This window comes from Cupressus sempervirens, chromosome 8 (assembly GCF_028749045.1).
Source record: "Cupressus sempervirens isolate cs-2001-9-10 chromosome 8, ASM2874904v1, whole genome shotgun sequence".
In the NCBI taxonomy this organism is placed as follows: Eukaryota; Viridiplantae; Streptophyta; class Pinopsida; order Cupressales; family Cupressaceae; genus Cupressus; species Cupressus sempervirens.
The window spans coordinates 556,595,118-556,611,943 of NC_143125.1; the positions used below are offsets into that span (position 1 = coordinate 556,595,118).

Sequence of the window (16,826 nt, forward strand, 5' to 3'; positions counted from 1 at the left end):
ACAACTTGGAGACTTTCTCATCACATAGCCATTTGAGACCTCTTGCTTGCTTGATCACCTCAACTTGAATCCAGAGTGCTGCAGAAATTGGGAGTGTCCAGCACCAGATCTAACCTCGCCATTGTGTCTGAAATGCTGAATCAGTGAAAATTGACTATAAACCCAGCTACCTTGGCCTAAAGTTGACCATGAGGTAAATTTTTTTGTAAATCAGAACTCAAAGGCTCAATTTGCAGTATGGGTATGGTTATTTTTTGTGGATTTTATTGATTTTATTCAAAATTACATTTTCTAATTTCCTTGTAATTTAATTTTTGTCAAAACCCAGAGGCTCAATTTGCAGTATGGGTATGGTTTTTTTTGTGGATTTTAGTGATTTTATTCAAAATTACATTTTATAATTTTCTTGTAATTTAATTTTTGTCACATTGTCGGAGAGAAATATTTTTTAGCAGACCCAAGTAGTGACACCCCGAATTTTCCTTTGTGGAGGGTTTATTATTTCATTCGTGGGAGAGAATATTCTATGCAAACCACAAAGTGCAAGTCATACTATGTACTCTATACAAATCTGGCCGAGAGGTCCCCTCCACCGGCGAGCGCTTTATTTCATTGTGCATGCAATCATGTTTTTAAACAAGATGACAGCCTAACCCTCATTGTATATGGGATCTTATTTTCAAACTCGTGACATCTTCACAAAGGTTATCTACTGCATCTGCAACTCTGGCATCCATTTCTTTCTGGCACCCATGATCTCTGTCTATCTAGCAGCACGAGACTATTTATCGGTGAGGTTTCTTGGCCATTACAACACAGACTCTGGCTGGCTTTTCCCACCCTCCATTCTGCCATCTGCTACTATGGTTCTAGTGACATTGATCACATTAATTATCAGGCAGCACAATGATCACGACACCTGCACGAACCCTTTCTAGCGTTGATTAATTGCTTACCGACCCATGGTATTCACAAGTGGTTTATCGTTGACTGTCTGTGCTATTTCAAAGTTTTTTGGATTGCACAATGTTTGGGAAATCCTGGCAGGCGTGAAGTTTTACTGCCTACTACATCTTAAAACCTGGCGTCGTTGAAACCCGCATAGACTTCCTTTCTTGACAACGAGCTTCATCATTTCTGGCATTTTCGATGGAGCCATGTTCACATTTCCTGGCATGCGCATGAATTTATCCGTGACTGGTAGTATACACCAACAGCTAGTTTGAACATTCTGGCATTTATAAAAAAAAAAACCCAGCTTGACTATTGTTCCCACCCTTCGTGCAAGTTGACATGTACTATATATCCAACACATGTACACTGCATCAGCGAGCCCATCTGCCATAGAGGAAACCTGTCACCTGCCTAGGGAGCAGTGACAAGTCATACCAGGACTGCCACATCACCCTTGGAACCCAGCTTTTGCAGTGTCACATCAGCATACGACTGCCATGTGTGAGTTCGTATAGTATGGATGGTGAATCAGATTGCTACATCATCCAAAGGTTTTTTTTTTGCTGATGTCATCATTTTACTATGTTAAAATTGATGCCTATCTAAACATCATTTCCAAGTTTTGGGTTTAACTGTGGAGGAAACTCCGTAGTTAAGCGCGCTCAGGCTGGAGTAGTACTGGGATGGGTGACCTCCCGGGAAGTCCCGGTGCTTCACCCCTGTGAGCATCACCTAGATCCAATGAGTGCTAAGTGTTCCATTTATTCTCATGAGAGATGGATTCATGTTGAATCACTACTCATGAAACATGGGTCATCGAGTTTGACTCAAAAATCACACAGTTAAATCCTGATATTCACATCACAATCATTTCCAAGGTTTTTTTCAACTACATTGACAGCTATTTGACAATCAAATTTAGCATTGCAATTTCTTCTCTAGACCCCTCTCTAGATTGCTTTTCAGTTTGGCAGCCTAACTTTGTGAGCCCATATCTCGAACATCCAGACTCTGATTCAAGCGCAATTTTTTTTGAAATCAGGTAAAAATTCTTGAATTTTCTAGTGGTGGTGTTGTTTTCTAGTTTTGGTGTACAACTTTTGCAAAATTTTTATTTTTTGGTGATTGTACCTACATAATCCTACCTTTTGCAACTTCAGAAGCTCCGTATGAGCACATCTAATCACTTTTTTAGGTTCTATTTTTTTTTGAAAGTGTGTATATTTTTGTCTACTTTCCAGATTTGAAGTCAGATTCTAAGGTTGTGTAGAAAAATTTCTCACTTTTAGAATTAGGCCTTCTTTTGCATTGTAAAGCTTTGGTTCTTTCTCAAAATTGTTGTAAAACTAAGCTACAATGCTTAATTGACAGATTTAAGCCTTATAAGGTAGTTGTTAAAGTCAAATAAGAAAAGTCCACTTTGTTCATTTTGACAAGTGGCCCATTGTAAACGCACTACTTATAAAGTGCCAAAGCATCTTTTTTGGGGGGTTTTTTGATTGAGTGAAAAGGGGGGGTGTGTACTATGTTTTTTGTGTCTCTCTATTGTGCTCCTTTTATTTCTACATCATGGATTTTAAATGTCCTTCTCTAAGTTCACGCAACTATTCTACATCGAAAGATATTGCATGGATTAGATTAATGGAAAAACGATATAGTTTATATGTTGATGGTACAATTACCCAACCTATTGATGCTAAAGAACTCATTGAATGGAAAAGACAAGACCAATAGGCTTTAGGTGTTATTAGAAGTTGTGTACATGGGGATCTTCTCTTTCACATTAAAAATTGTTCAGAATCTAAAGAAGCTTGGGATAAACTTGAACAGTTGCATGGTAAAGTGGATGAAGAAAAGGGATTTTAGATTGAGGATGATCTACTTCTCTTAGATCCTAAGAATTATGACACAATTCAGGATTATATCATCAAATTCAATGAGTATAGGGCACTTCTTAAATATTGTGGAAATCCCATTAAGGATGATAGGTTGATTCATCACATCTTGAAGAAGCTACCTTCTGAGTATGCCAACTTTGTTTTGAGTTTTAATACTCATAGGTTAACCATGGGATCTGCTTACTAGAAGAATTCCTTTGATGGATTTGTAGACATGTTGATTGTTGAACAATCTCACTTGGTGGATTTTGGACTTCTCAAGTTATCTAAGACCAAAGCCTTAGTGGCTACTAATGCTCACAAATCTAGTCAAGGGGGGAAATGCAACAAGAAGAAGAAGTAGTGGAAGTAGAAAACACAATCTGAGACACAACATGACTCCTCTCAACAAGGCATTTCTTCTTCAAACAAAAAGGGAAGTAATGAAAAGAAGGACCAACTCTTTTGTGCATACTATAAAAAGCCAAATCATGACGAGCATCATTGCAAGACAAAAAGAATTGATGAGTTAGAAAATCTACTCAAGAAGAACAAAATTCAAGTGCCAGGTACTTCCAAGGATTCTACTCTTACCTCTTCGAAGGGTAAAGGTCAAGCACTTATGGCAAACACAAGTTCTTCTTTGGAATGGATGCTTGACTCAAGTGCCTCTTACCACATGGGTTCTTCAAAGCAAGACTTTTCTTCATTGAAGTAGTCAAAGGTACAACACATCTTCATGGGAGATGATGCTAAGATGAAAGTTGAAGGGGAAGGACATGTAGAAATGGAAGATGGGGAATTCAAAGATGTTCTCTATGTTCCAAATCTAAGCACTAATCTCCTCTTAGTTTACCAAATCACTCACCTTGGAGATGGTCAAAAGGTTGAGTTCCTTCCCGATTCAGTGATGGTGCAAAGTCTCAAAGACGATTCATTGGTAGTAGTGGGGAAATTCAATGATGATAGGAGGCTTTATTCCTTCTCCCACTTTGTGCCTAAGAGTCCTTCTCAAGCCTTGTTAACTCACTCTACTTCAAACAACTTATGGCATGAGCGGTTTGGTCACCTTGACTTTTGCTCTATTCAGCAACTTTGCTCAAACCACATGGTCAAAGGTCTACCCAATATCAAATTTTCTAAGGGGGAGTGTTCATCTTGTTTAGTGGATATGAATCTCAAGGAGAAGTAGGATAAAGGGAAGTCTTCTCGAGCTCTAGTTATTCTTTAGCTAGTTCACATGGTATTAGTAGGACCGTTTGTAGTGACTTCAATCAGCCAAGGCCTCTACATACTCATATTTGTTGATGACTTTTTGAGATTCACTTGGGTCTTCTTCCTTCATCATAAGAATGAAGTAGTTCATAAGCTTCAAGGCTTTAAGACTCATGTTGAGCACAAGTCAAGGAAAGCCATCAAGGTATTAAGGGTGGACAATGAGAACATATATGTAGACAAAAGAATCAAGAACTTTTGCAAAATTGAGGGGATTGATCTTCAAAACTCACCTACATTCAGTCTGCACAAGACCAATGTTGCAGCTATGAGGATTAGGACTTTCAAGACCATGGCAAGTTGCATGATAAAGGCCATGTATCTCGATCCTACACTTGAAGTTGAAGCCATTAGCAGTGCTACTGACATACTTAATAGGTCTCCTCATCAAGCCTTAGATGGCAAGACTCCTTTTGAGGCATGGTGTAGTAGAAAACTAGTTGTGAGTCACCCTAGAGTCTTCAGTTGTCTAGCATGGGAAAACCTATCTTCTAGGAGTTTCAAGGAATTGGCACCTAGGCCTTGTACCTTTATTGGTTATGAAGACAATGCGAAGGCTTACAAACTGATGGATCCAAAGACACACAAGATTTTTGTGGAGAAGGATGTACACTTTGACGAAAGTTCCCCTAGCTTGTCCTCTACTCCTCTCTACACTTCATACATAGTGGAAACTGATAGTGACATGAGTGATAGTGCTTCAACAGGTTTAGACACATGGGGTTCTATCGACAATTGCAGTGAGAGGTTACATCAGCCCAGTCCATGTGCTTATATTGCCACAATGAAAGGTCCATCACATCATGGTACATCTCATCTTCCAGCTCTAGTTTTAGTTGCCTTGGGAGACAAACTTAAGGACTTACATCTTCTCATTGATGATGATTCTTCTACAGTTGTTGCGAGGGCTCACTCTGACCCTCTAGTACATTCTCTACATGATCAATCTAAATAGATTGGCATGATTGTGGATCCTTATGAACAAAAATTTAGAGGAGGTCTCTTTGTTAGTTGAGGAGATAGATGGTTCAGTGGAATAGGTTCAACAGACATCCTTGACAGATCTGCATTCATTCTTTTCAACACAGTTGGAAGGGGTGAACTTTAGCATCAGTACAGGGATACTTGATCAGTTTTTAGGGGCACCATACATCTTCAAGATTGTACCTTTCACATTGTTTCTTCCTAAGGGGAGGAACACCATTCTACATTCTTGGACCTACTTCTTCATCGGAGCAGCTTTCACCTGTTGGCATTCTTCTTTCTTTTGGGGGGGGGGGGGGGGGGGGGGGAGGAGCCTATTTGGTCTCTCTTCCTTCTTTTATTCTCTTATTTATATACTAGATGTATGTCATAATGGGAGGGTCTTGATTACTCCATCCATCAATGCATCCTTCTCTATCTCTCTTTTTGGGGGAGGGTTTTTCCCATGAGGTTTTCCCTCTTTCCCTACTTTATAGGATATTTCATTTAGTTATGTGCATGGGTACCTAACATGGCCTAGTAGCTGGGACCCATTATGCATCTTCATCCTAGTTTGTAAGCTTAATGGTATTCCCCTGAATTGCACATAAGGGGGGGTGTTGGTGTAAATAAGTACTTACTATTTACACTTACTTAAGTTTACTTAGGTTAATGCATTATTTAATTATTTTACATTATTTTATTATTTTTATTTGTGAGACACTTAAGAGTTTCCACACCTTTTTGAGTTGTCATGTAGACAACACAGGAGTATGCAACTCTATTTAAGCATATGGTGTTTACAACACTATTTTGCATGTCACACCCTTGTAGGCTTATCCTCTCATCACCACACTTCCATGCTTAATGGAGGATAACCCATATCTGGTGGACATGTGCTTGGTTGTATGACACTTCATGGTGCTAATTACTAGGCATTCTAGAATCTTTCATGAGGTCTTTATATTTAGGCACTCCTAGTGTACTCTTGAATCAAGTTATTGAATACATTATTATTCTGATCATACTCTCTCTCTCTTTGGTCTACTATGTGCTTGTGTTTGAGTTCTTAGTTCTTGGTTGAATTCTTCCCTTAGGCAAATTCTTATAGGGTTTTCTTTCTTGAACCTAGGATCTCAAACTATCTATATCCTCAAAAGAATTAGTATGTTGGACGTAGGTCCTTTCTTGTAACTTTTTTTTTTCTCCTTTAAAGCAACCATCGTTCTAAGAAAGTTATCTCTTTCAATAATGGCATTCAAGGTGGCTTGCTCTCTTTCCTTCTCCACATGAATATGTTTGGCTTCCTCTTCTGCAACCCATTTCTTCAAGAGTTCTATTTATGAGAATACTTCTTTTGGATCTATAGAAGTTGCTTCTGAATCAGTAGGATCATCAAGGTCTATAATACTAGTCTCCTCATATGGAATTTTCCTAGGTTTAAAAGGATCATCTGTCACATTTTTATATCCCATCCTATTGTCCATTTATACCATAATGTTAGATCTATGTAGTGCACCTTCTACTGGTGGTATATTTTTATCCTAGTAAACTCTTTCATCTTGCAATGGGGTACTAAATATTCCTCCTAAGAGCCTGATGGTTTCTAATTCAGAGTTGAGTGAAGAAGACTCTCTGCCTACCACTAGTTGGTATTGAGAATTAATTGATATACTATATTTGGGTTTCCATGTAGAATTTGGATCTGTCTTTTTCTTAGTTAGGTTCTTCCTACAACCTTGAAAAATTAGAAAAATTATATGAATTTTAATTCATTATTGCTAATGATTGAAATAGAGTAGCGGTATGGGATATTTCAATGCCATATATATAATTGCAAAATAAACTCAATTTCAATCTTTGATTCAGTGTGGAATATAGAGGATTGTCAAAAAAAAATTCAAATTCATTTTGAATCATTGAAGGTTGAAGAAACTCATGCTATGTTTTAAAAAAAATTTCAATTCAAATCCCTTCATTGCTTCATCAGTTATTTGGCACAAGATGGTGCACAAGAAGATTGATTAGATTCAATGTATTTTGTGGCACACAAACAAGTTTTATTATTATTCTCTCAAAATATGTTTAGTCAACTTGAATTGCTTTCAAGACATGATTATTATCCTCTACACCATGTAATACTCACAATTATGTCAATTTTTCTTCTAGCAAGAATTCTTTTTTCGGTCATGGAAAATATAGCCTTATTTGTGTGTACTGAGAATTCATTAGGGTGGATTGAACAATGATCTTTTATCTTATTTTCGTATGTATAAATTTTTGTTTCTCATTGTGAGCATGTTTGGATATCTTTTCTTGATGTATATTCGAGGGTTTCAAAAACAAAATTAATCTTTTTAATGTTTAATGTATAACTTAGGGTTTTTTGATGTGTCCTAGTTATCTAAGGAGTTTGCATTCTAAAAAGTTTTATTAAAGGTTTATTTTCATTATTATGAAACTCTTCTTCACATCTTTCTTTTGTCTTCTTCACAAAATGCAAGCGAAATAATTTCTTTTCTAATTAAAAGAAAACAAAAATGTTGCACCAGATTGGTGTTCAAATTTGTATACTTTGCCATTTCTAGGAAAACTAAAAATTCCAAATATCACATTTGATCACCGATCACTCTAAAGTAGCCAAATTATAGTTTCAACAATAGTATTGTTAGACTAGACAATACTATAGTCTCTTTGCTAAATTATTGACATCCACATTCTCTTTATGTTAATGAAGAGATAATATAATCCTCCCCCCTTGACCCTCTACAATTCATTTTATGTATACAATAATTAATCTCTTTACTTGTCTAGTATAGAATAGAATCTTGTCTCCAATCATGAGTGTCAGTTCTATCCTTGCTACATAGTCATTTTTGGAAGATGAGTATTTTCTATGGACACATGTTAGGTTTCCCTACCCTACCTTGTGATGGTACTCCACAATCATCTTCACACATTCCCAAAGTCAGCCTTTTGAGCATCCAACATGATGTTCCATGGTCCTGTTCCAACAAGTAACTTTTTTTAGTCTACACAATTGCAGCTACTACCATTGATGGTGGGTACCTCAACATTTCATACTTCACTAGACAGAGCTCCATGACGAATGACAATGTCTCCAACTCTTCATCAAATTCAGCTACCTTGAGAAATATCTTGATGAAAACATAAGGGGCTGGTACTATCATATTGAATCACAATACACTGAGCATTGATTTTTCCATTTGTAAAATATCTTCTTTAATGTAGTCTTTGTCTAAAATTTGGACAAAATTATCAACTATAAGAATAGAGACCTCCTTGAACTTGCAAGCCAAGAGAATAGCAGTAACTCCTACTAGCTATAAATGCTTTCACATTACCTTTTCTTTTTAGAGCTATCTATATATAATGTTGACAATCAAGAATAGTATTTCATACAATAGCTCGAACTTAAAATGTACCTCAATGAGGCAATCAATTAGAATACCCCTCATTCTCTCATTTATATCTATTTGTTCCCACATATAATCTCAAGGATCACAACTAAGATGCTCCCTTTGTCTATACATAGTGTAAATGTATTGTACGTAATTTGAATTGACCAATTGGTTTTCACCATGTTCCTTTTCATTGCACGAACAATATTTCTTATATCATTAGACATGAGAGCCAAGTTTGTATCTTGAAAGGCTATTATAGAGCCCTACACATCTATAATTGTCCCCATAGCTACTAATGTTAATGCTAGTACATCATTAATTCCACCCCCCACCATGCCAATCTTCCCATCCTCCTTTAGCTCTCCAATAAATCTCAACTTTTCATCTAGTAGTAATTGGGCATGGAATTCAATTTCTTCCACCTGTACACCAATAAGAGGGCTCTTTTGTTAGTTAAAAATATTTTGACATGATTGCTTACTCAAACTAGTCATTAAGCCATGTACCTCTTTTTTGACTTGTCCAACAGAAAGAGTAGTATCATGTAAGCATGACCACTCTAATTCCTAATTTCTAAAATTAGTAAGCAATTAAAGAACAAAAATTAATCCATGAAACCCAAAAATAATAATGACAATAAAATCAAAAAAATAAAAATTTGAAAAACAATCTCCAAAAACTGAATACATTCTACAAGGGATTAATGACCAACCATAAATTGGCTAAAATCTCACAAATGTCTCACTATTATTTATCGTAGTCCTTAATGTCTAGAAATCAAATCCATTAAATTAGGACTTACTCCAAAAAAAATGAATAATTAGATTATAACTTCTTACCTTGTTCATAGCATATGGAGGCAAATCACCATGTCAAAAAAAAAAATCTCTATATAAAATATAGATCTAATCTTCTTATGTATTTTCTCCTCTCAAGCAGGACTTGGATAACTTATTTAAAGATTCCATATGTGTCACATATTGCACAAAGTATAAATGGAGTAACAATACTAACAAATTGGTATTATTTGGAAGGGATTAAACAAAGAAAATTGATATTAGTCATTTTATTGTAGAATGGCTATTCATCACCTACCAAGAGTAGTATCATGAATGATTTCAACCTAACCATTTTTGAGGTATGTTGCATACTGTTGGGAAATTGTATGCTCCTCTCTTAGCTAGACTTTGGAATGCCAAGCATGCCATTTTTGATGAATCAATTGCTAAATTTATAGTTTTCTTTATTAAATTATTTGGGTCACTTTCCAATGTTGGGGTAATGATTGGGGCTATGATCAATGGGCTACTTGCTAATCATATTGGAAGAAAAGGGGTATGTTCTTAGGAATACATGATTGTTGAAGGAAAATATGGCTTGATACATCAATTAACTTATTCCTTTCAATATTAACTGAAGTAAGATGCCCCTTGTATGGATTCTAATATTTTTCTAAGTTTTCTCTTTATATACACATGTGTTGTTTGTAGCCTCAATATGAAACATTCTAGGGTGGATAGCCATTTTTTTGGTAGAGGAAAGTTATGCTTTTATATCAATAAAATCATGTGTCATATAGGCATGATCCACAAAAAAATGTCCCTAAATTATGACTCCATGTATTGAATTTAAAGTTCAATCTTAGAAATTACATAGCTTGTATAGGAAAATAATATACTTCTATATTAATTTGATTATTTCTATTTGGGTGTAGGATTCCTCAATTTTGTATCTAGGTAGGATATTGATAGGCTTGGGAGTAGGAATCATATCATTCACTATAAGTTTATTGATTTACCATTCATTTCCAATGAATACAATTTCAAGTTTTCTGTCATTAATTATTAGGTGATTTTTATCCACCATAGTGAGATTTGTAATCTTTACCTTCTAGCTTTAATTCTTATTAATCATTTCTGAAAACAAATGGAAAATTTTTGCACCCTTATTTTTCTTGTGAATAATACAAAATGAAATGGAAAATCATTGTTAGTCATGACAGTATTCAAATCTACACATAAAGTAAATTAGATTTGCTACATAATAAACATATTAAGAGATGGCTTTTACTTTTTCTACATTCATTGAAAATTTAATTCCATGTCAACATTGTGGTATGAAAGCATAGTTACCCTATCAAAAACTCAAAAAAATATAAATTCATGGATGTCAAGTATTTATATGTATTAGTTAGATATCTTATTCTCCCATATTGCATTGGTTCTCACATTTGGAAACTAGTCAATCAGAATCTATCATACCTAATAAAGGGGGTTACTTTTTGGAGTTATTGAGAAGGAGAATGTACCATATATTCATATAATTATCTACATTTTATTTTACTATTAGTCTATTAAAAGTAAATGTTGTTTGTAAAATTTATCCAACTGATGAGAAGGATATTTTCCATGAATTTGCTATATCGCTATTAGGACTACTCTAAAGCTTAAGAAATGTAAATCCAAGTGAGAAAAAGATAATTTTTTTTTTATAAATTTAATGATTAATACCCTATTATTGCTGAAAATGGTGGTAGGATTCATGTATTTGTCTTGCTTTCAAGATTTGAAGTACAAAATTGAGCTAAATCTGAGCCTTTCATTTTTTGTAGCCATGAACTTAGATTGAGATTTCTGAAGAGATTTTTCTTGTGGCTTATTAAGAAATATAGGAAGAAAAATGATGAAAAAGCCTAGAATGGTTTCCAATACAACTATATGAAAAAGTATGCCAATGGCAACCAATATTTAAAATGGAACAATTCAACCCCAATGTAATCACCACGGAAACTATCCAAATTGGTATGCATCTATAACTATATAGTCTACAATTTGAAATGTTCTTTTTCTGATTTTTTATGATATTTCAAGCCTCTAATCAGATCTTTAAAATCAAACAACTAATATTACAAAGATCCACCAATTTCTCAATAAACCCTAAATCGGGTATGCCGAAAATAGTGCCAAAAACTTCACAGATTCACATATTATTAACAAATCCAAAAGTGAACATTTTTTATAGAAATTTCAGCAGAATAATAGCCTACAAAATGAAATTTCTAGATCTGTATAACATTTACACAACAGCTCCCAAACGGAAGACAAAAACAATGCTCATCGAGCTCCCAAAAACAACACAAAATAGCTGAAAACACCACAAAAACACTAATAATCTATCACAGAAGTATAATAATAGCCAAATACATATATTAAGCTCTATTTTAACATCTTAATGTTTGATATAAAGAAGCAACCCAAACTGATATGAAATACTCAACCGGAAACACCAAACTCTTACAGAAAACACACCGGAAAACTCACAAATCTGCATTGTTCAGCACAAAGAAAAAATTTGCATGAGCATGCACATGGAATGGCTTTAAACTCCCATCATTAGCCTTCCTAGAAACTTGCAAACTCCCATTCTTGGGTCTCCTTCTCCATAGGTTTTGCAGCCTCTGAAGAACAACAAAGAAATGAGCAAAAATCAAGTTTTGGAATGAGCCCAAAATGCCTCCAAACCCCTTAAAAGAGGGCATAACCCTAACTCACGTCCAAGAGGGGTTAATAAAACATATTTTAATAATAATTTTCATTTATTAGTCCAACGTTTTTCAAAGATTAACCCCCTTTTTTCGAAACTTCACCTTCTTGGGTCTGCCTGCCTTGGCAAAAACTATTATTTTTAATTATTTGAAAAGGGACATGACACAATTTCACCAACAACATGCCTTCACCTTGCTAAGTTTGATAGCTAGAGTTGCTTCTAATCTACAATTTCCATCAATAAAAAATGCATTCACATACCAAATCTTGTGGAATTGAAGTACCAAAGCCTCTAAGAAAAGGATTCAAGAATCTTCACTATAAAAAAACCACCCACTAGAATGAATCCTTTGTATATAAAACTTTTTTTTCCACCTACAAATTGTACAAGTTATTGGAGAAATAGGGGATCTAAAATCATTGCAATTGATCTCAGAAATGTAAAGAATCTTGTGACTACCATATCCTTCCAATAGCATTTTGGTAGTGCTCTAAAATCTACTAGTCTATTTAGTGGACCATGTTTCTTTGATGCTCCCATGCTTCTACAAATGCTCTTTTAGTTGTGGATGCCACCTCTTCAGGGACTAAATGTTGAATATCCCCAGTCTCTAATGGTTTTGAATAACCTAGATTTAGAAAAGGATTGAGCCATCTGAAAGTCATATGACTAAAAATGCTAGCTTTATATAAAGGGGTGACATTGATTTTGGTTTCCTCTAATTTAGTATCATGTAGTAGGGGCTCAATAAAATCCACTAGGCTAGATGATGCCTAGTATCTAATGATTTTGATACTATAGTAGAATAGAAGAAAGCAGGTTACAGATCTTGTTAGATCTAGAGATCTATTTGGGTGTGAGGCCTCGCCTTGACCCATCGTAGCATAGTGATACATTACCCTTATTTTTTTATTCATGACTTGAGATGTCGAGACATTATCTGATGCTTAGAACATACTTTATTATTTCATGTTGTGTGATGTTACTTCAAATATATTTGATAATTGTCATTTAATGTTCATATATATGTATGTTGATGAAATCAGTAAATGTAGGATTGAGATTTTTATTTAAGATATTTTAAATGGTTAAGAATTATGTAGGATGAAGAAACCTTTATTGATGTATGTTTTAATTTATGAATTTTTTTGATACATATACATTTATGTACATGTGATTTTATGGGACTACTGATGTGTGCAATGAGTGTGCAGGTATTTTAGCCGAGAAACACTACGGAGGAACAGAACTAATCTCTTTGTGCTAATTTTTGGAAGCCTTGTTGTTCATAATTCATGTATTGTATTGTGAGATATATGTAGGTATCTTCTTTGTTCAGTGAATGTTAATGTTCATAATTATGTTCTTTCAGTGTCGCTTGACACTCATAAAATATTTATGTGCTTTGGTGTGCTGTTTAGGGTTAATTGTTTAACCTTTGTACCAAGTTGGTTTAAGTTAGTGTTAGTTTTATATTAGGTTCTTAATCAAGGTTAGTCATCCCTTAATCCGGATTAGTGCTTATTTGCAAGTTAGAGTAGTGAGTTGGACCTATTTTATTCCTAGATTTTATTTGACTCTAAACCTCTTTCCTAAGGCTTTAAAGCATGTTATTATTCTAACCAAAGGGTATGGGTATGGGTTAGGGGTCTTTTCCAACCCCTAAGCCCCTTTTTTTGACTTTTGAGGTCACTCAAAAAGTCCCTTTTTGCCTTTGTGCGAAAATTGACCATGGTTATCTTGAGTTACCTCACCTCATCTCCACTGAGGGTTTAACCATGGTGTAGGTTGAGTTAGGAGTTTCTAGATTTGTTAGTAGGTGGAAATAGTCATTACTCCTTTTGGGTGGTTGAGTTGGAGGCTTATTTAGAGGCCTTCCTTGGACTAGTTGGTTGTTACCCAATCTCTACATTTAGTGAAGATTCCTTGAAGATTGAAGGAAGGAAGTGGAAACTCTACTCAAATTTTGTTCATTTTCCATTACCTCTTTGTGAAGGTAGGGAATTCTCATCCCCTTTTTCAGTTTTTATGTTTTGTTTCATGTTCATGTTACCTTGTTGTTGTTTCACTGTTGTATCGTTGTGGGTATGTTGGGAAGATTTGAAAGCTATGTTATTTTGGTTGTTTTCTTTTCTTGTTTATGTTGCAATTTTTAAGTTTTTTTTTCCTTGCATGGGTGTTTTGGTATTACTCACCCTTGGAGAGGGCAGAAGTGACCAATTTTGGGAAAGGTCTATTTAGTTGGACTCCAACCAGTGTAGAGTCTCTTCTCAGGATGAGAAGAGGGATAAAGGGTAGGGTGTTATGGGCCCCTACCCATCAGCACAAACCTGGTATGAGTATGGCATGTTTAAATGGAGGAACAAAAGTTCTTGGTTATTAGCCCCGATTGGTAATCTGAATTGGTGTTGTGCTTGACTTCTCCTGTTGGAAGAATCCACCTTTCCCTAGTCTTGATTCATTGTGAATCCTATTGTGTAAGCTATGTATGATTATGCATGTTTGATTTTCTTCTGGTTCTGCTTGGTTGTCACCCGATCAGTTATTGGTTTCCTCCATGGTTCTTGAAAAGAGATTCAGAAAACATTAAAAATTCCTTGATTTTGATCATGAGGAAAAAAATTGATTTAATTGTTGAAATTTGGGATTGAGATCCTATTGTAAATTGTATTTTAAACCTTATTGTAAATGGAAACGAAGCCGGGTTTTCTTCTTGATTCTTTCCCAGCTGAGCCTTTGAATCAAGTTTGCCAATAAAATTAGTGTTGAGCATATTTGGTTATCATGTGATTTAAATTGTGTATTAAATTTAATATGGTTGTACATAAAAAAATAAATAAATAAGAATAATGGATAATGTTATTAATTGTGATATTTCAAGTTTTTAACTTGTTAGGGAAGAACAATTTGATAGAATGAATTTCCAAGTTGATGTATAAGTATCAGATGAATCAGGATTCCTACCTTGAGAACTCAATTATCTCTTCTTTGTTAAATTTCCTTATGAAAGAATCAATTGGACTAAGAGATCTTGTATCTCCTTAAATTTTTTAAGCATAAATTAGTTAGTTATCTTTAACCTTGCCATGGATTGCTTATCGGCTGCATTAAGTTTTATGTTGATTGTTATATGAATTATCATCCTAAACCATACTTAGTCCAATGAGTAACTCACACTATCATTGTAATATCTTATCATGAGTAACTTAGACTATTGGAGTAGGAAACCAAGTAGGAAGGAATTGATCATGTTAAATTTGACAAAATTCCAAGCTTTCATAATGTTGAAAACAAAAACTATGATCATGCATGCAGATTCACTTTTTATGATTGTTAGATCCAAATGATAAAGTATTGCATTATTGAATGAAACGAATAATTCAAACTCTTGATAGGTTATGGTTGTATCAAGTCATTATAGATTTTCCTATAAAGGAAATTAATGATGTATTTAGTCCTTGAATCAATCTATTTTAGAGGTGATATAAATTGTATTGAATCCTACCTTAATCATCTAATAGATTTAAGAGATGCTCTATTAGTTTTGTAAGCCATAAGAAATTTTAAGAATTAACTTAGGATAATGTTTGCAATATGTTAGTTCTTCAAATTTTGATCCAACTTAAAAAGGATTAAATCTACTTTTCATACCATACCTAAGAAAAATTTCCAAAACACCCACCTACAGGATGCTAAAAATTGTATGGAGAAATAATTTATTCTCTTGTTGAACAGAGAATATTCTGTTTTGATCCTTTATTTCAAATTTAATTAATAATCAATAAATTAATTGTGAATAACCAAAGTAACTTATTATGGTCTTTAATATCCTAAATATCTAATTCTACAACCATAAAACTTTATTACATAAATGCCTCACCTTCTTCTTTAACGTCAGCATGGAGGGAAGAATAAAGTAATGTTTTAAATTTATATGTAAGTCTTAGTCACCATAAATGATGATTTCACCCCCCCCCCCCCCCATCCCCTCATCTCGCCTTGGGCCAAGCATCCTGGAAAAATGCTAGTTTACGTCCCCTTTTGGCTTGGAATGCATTAGTTTAAAATTTTCTTTTTTAACCCCCCGTTGTTTATCGCCTACCTTGGAGGCTTGTCCTTGCTTGGATGGGATGGTGTACACTGACGCAGGTCAGTGAGCTTGGGCAACGCGCTCAGCTTTTGGAAAGAGCGCAGGCCTTGGGTAGAGGGGGTAGGGGGTGATGTGGCAACTAGGGGGTTTGGTAGGGTTAGTAGGGTTGAGGGCAAGGGAGTTAGTGGGTTAGAGTTAGTTTTGTTAGGTGTAGGTTAGTTTGTTTAATTAATTTAGTTTGAGTTTTATTAAATGTTTTAAATTATGTTAGAGTGTTAAGAGTTTAGTTAAGTTGTAGTTAGATTAAGATTTAGTGTTTAGTTAGCTTGTAAGTTAAATTAGTTAGTTTTTAAACTTTAAGTTTAGTTTTAGATTTAGTTAGTTATTTATTTATGTAATTTTAGTTTCTTTATTAATATTTTTCTAATAGTTAGTTTAAATTATAATCTAAATTGTTAAGTAATAAGTTGTGTTAGTTTAGGTTAGATGTTGTGTTATTTTTAAAGTTAGTAGAAAATTAAGTTAGCTTATTAATATATTGTGTAACGTAATAAAGTTTATATTTTAATTAGTTGGTAGTGTTTCCTTTTATATATGCATTCATAATTAAATGATTATGTAGCTAAGTGTTAATCGATTAAGTTTTAAATCTGTTTAGTAAAGTAGCTTAATTTAAGGGTCATTGGTTAATTAAAA

At 34.4% G+C, this 16,826-nt stretch overlaps 1 pseudogene; it reads right to left on the bottom strand.

The window, feature by feature from the left end:
* Positions 1 to 1,057: 1,057 nt before the first annotated feature.
* LOC149543634 (G2/mitotic-specific cyclin-2-like) lies at positions 1,058 to 11,824 on the bottom strand (annotated as a pseudogene).
* Positions 11,825 to 16,826: the final 5,002 nt, after the last annotated feature.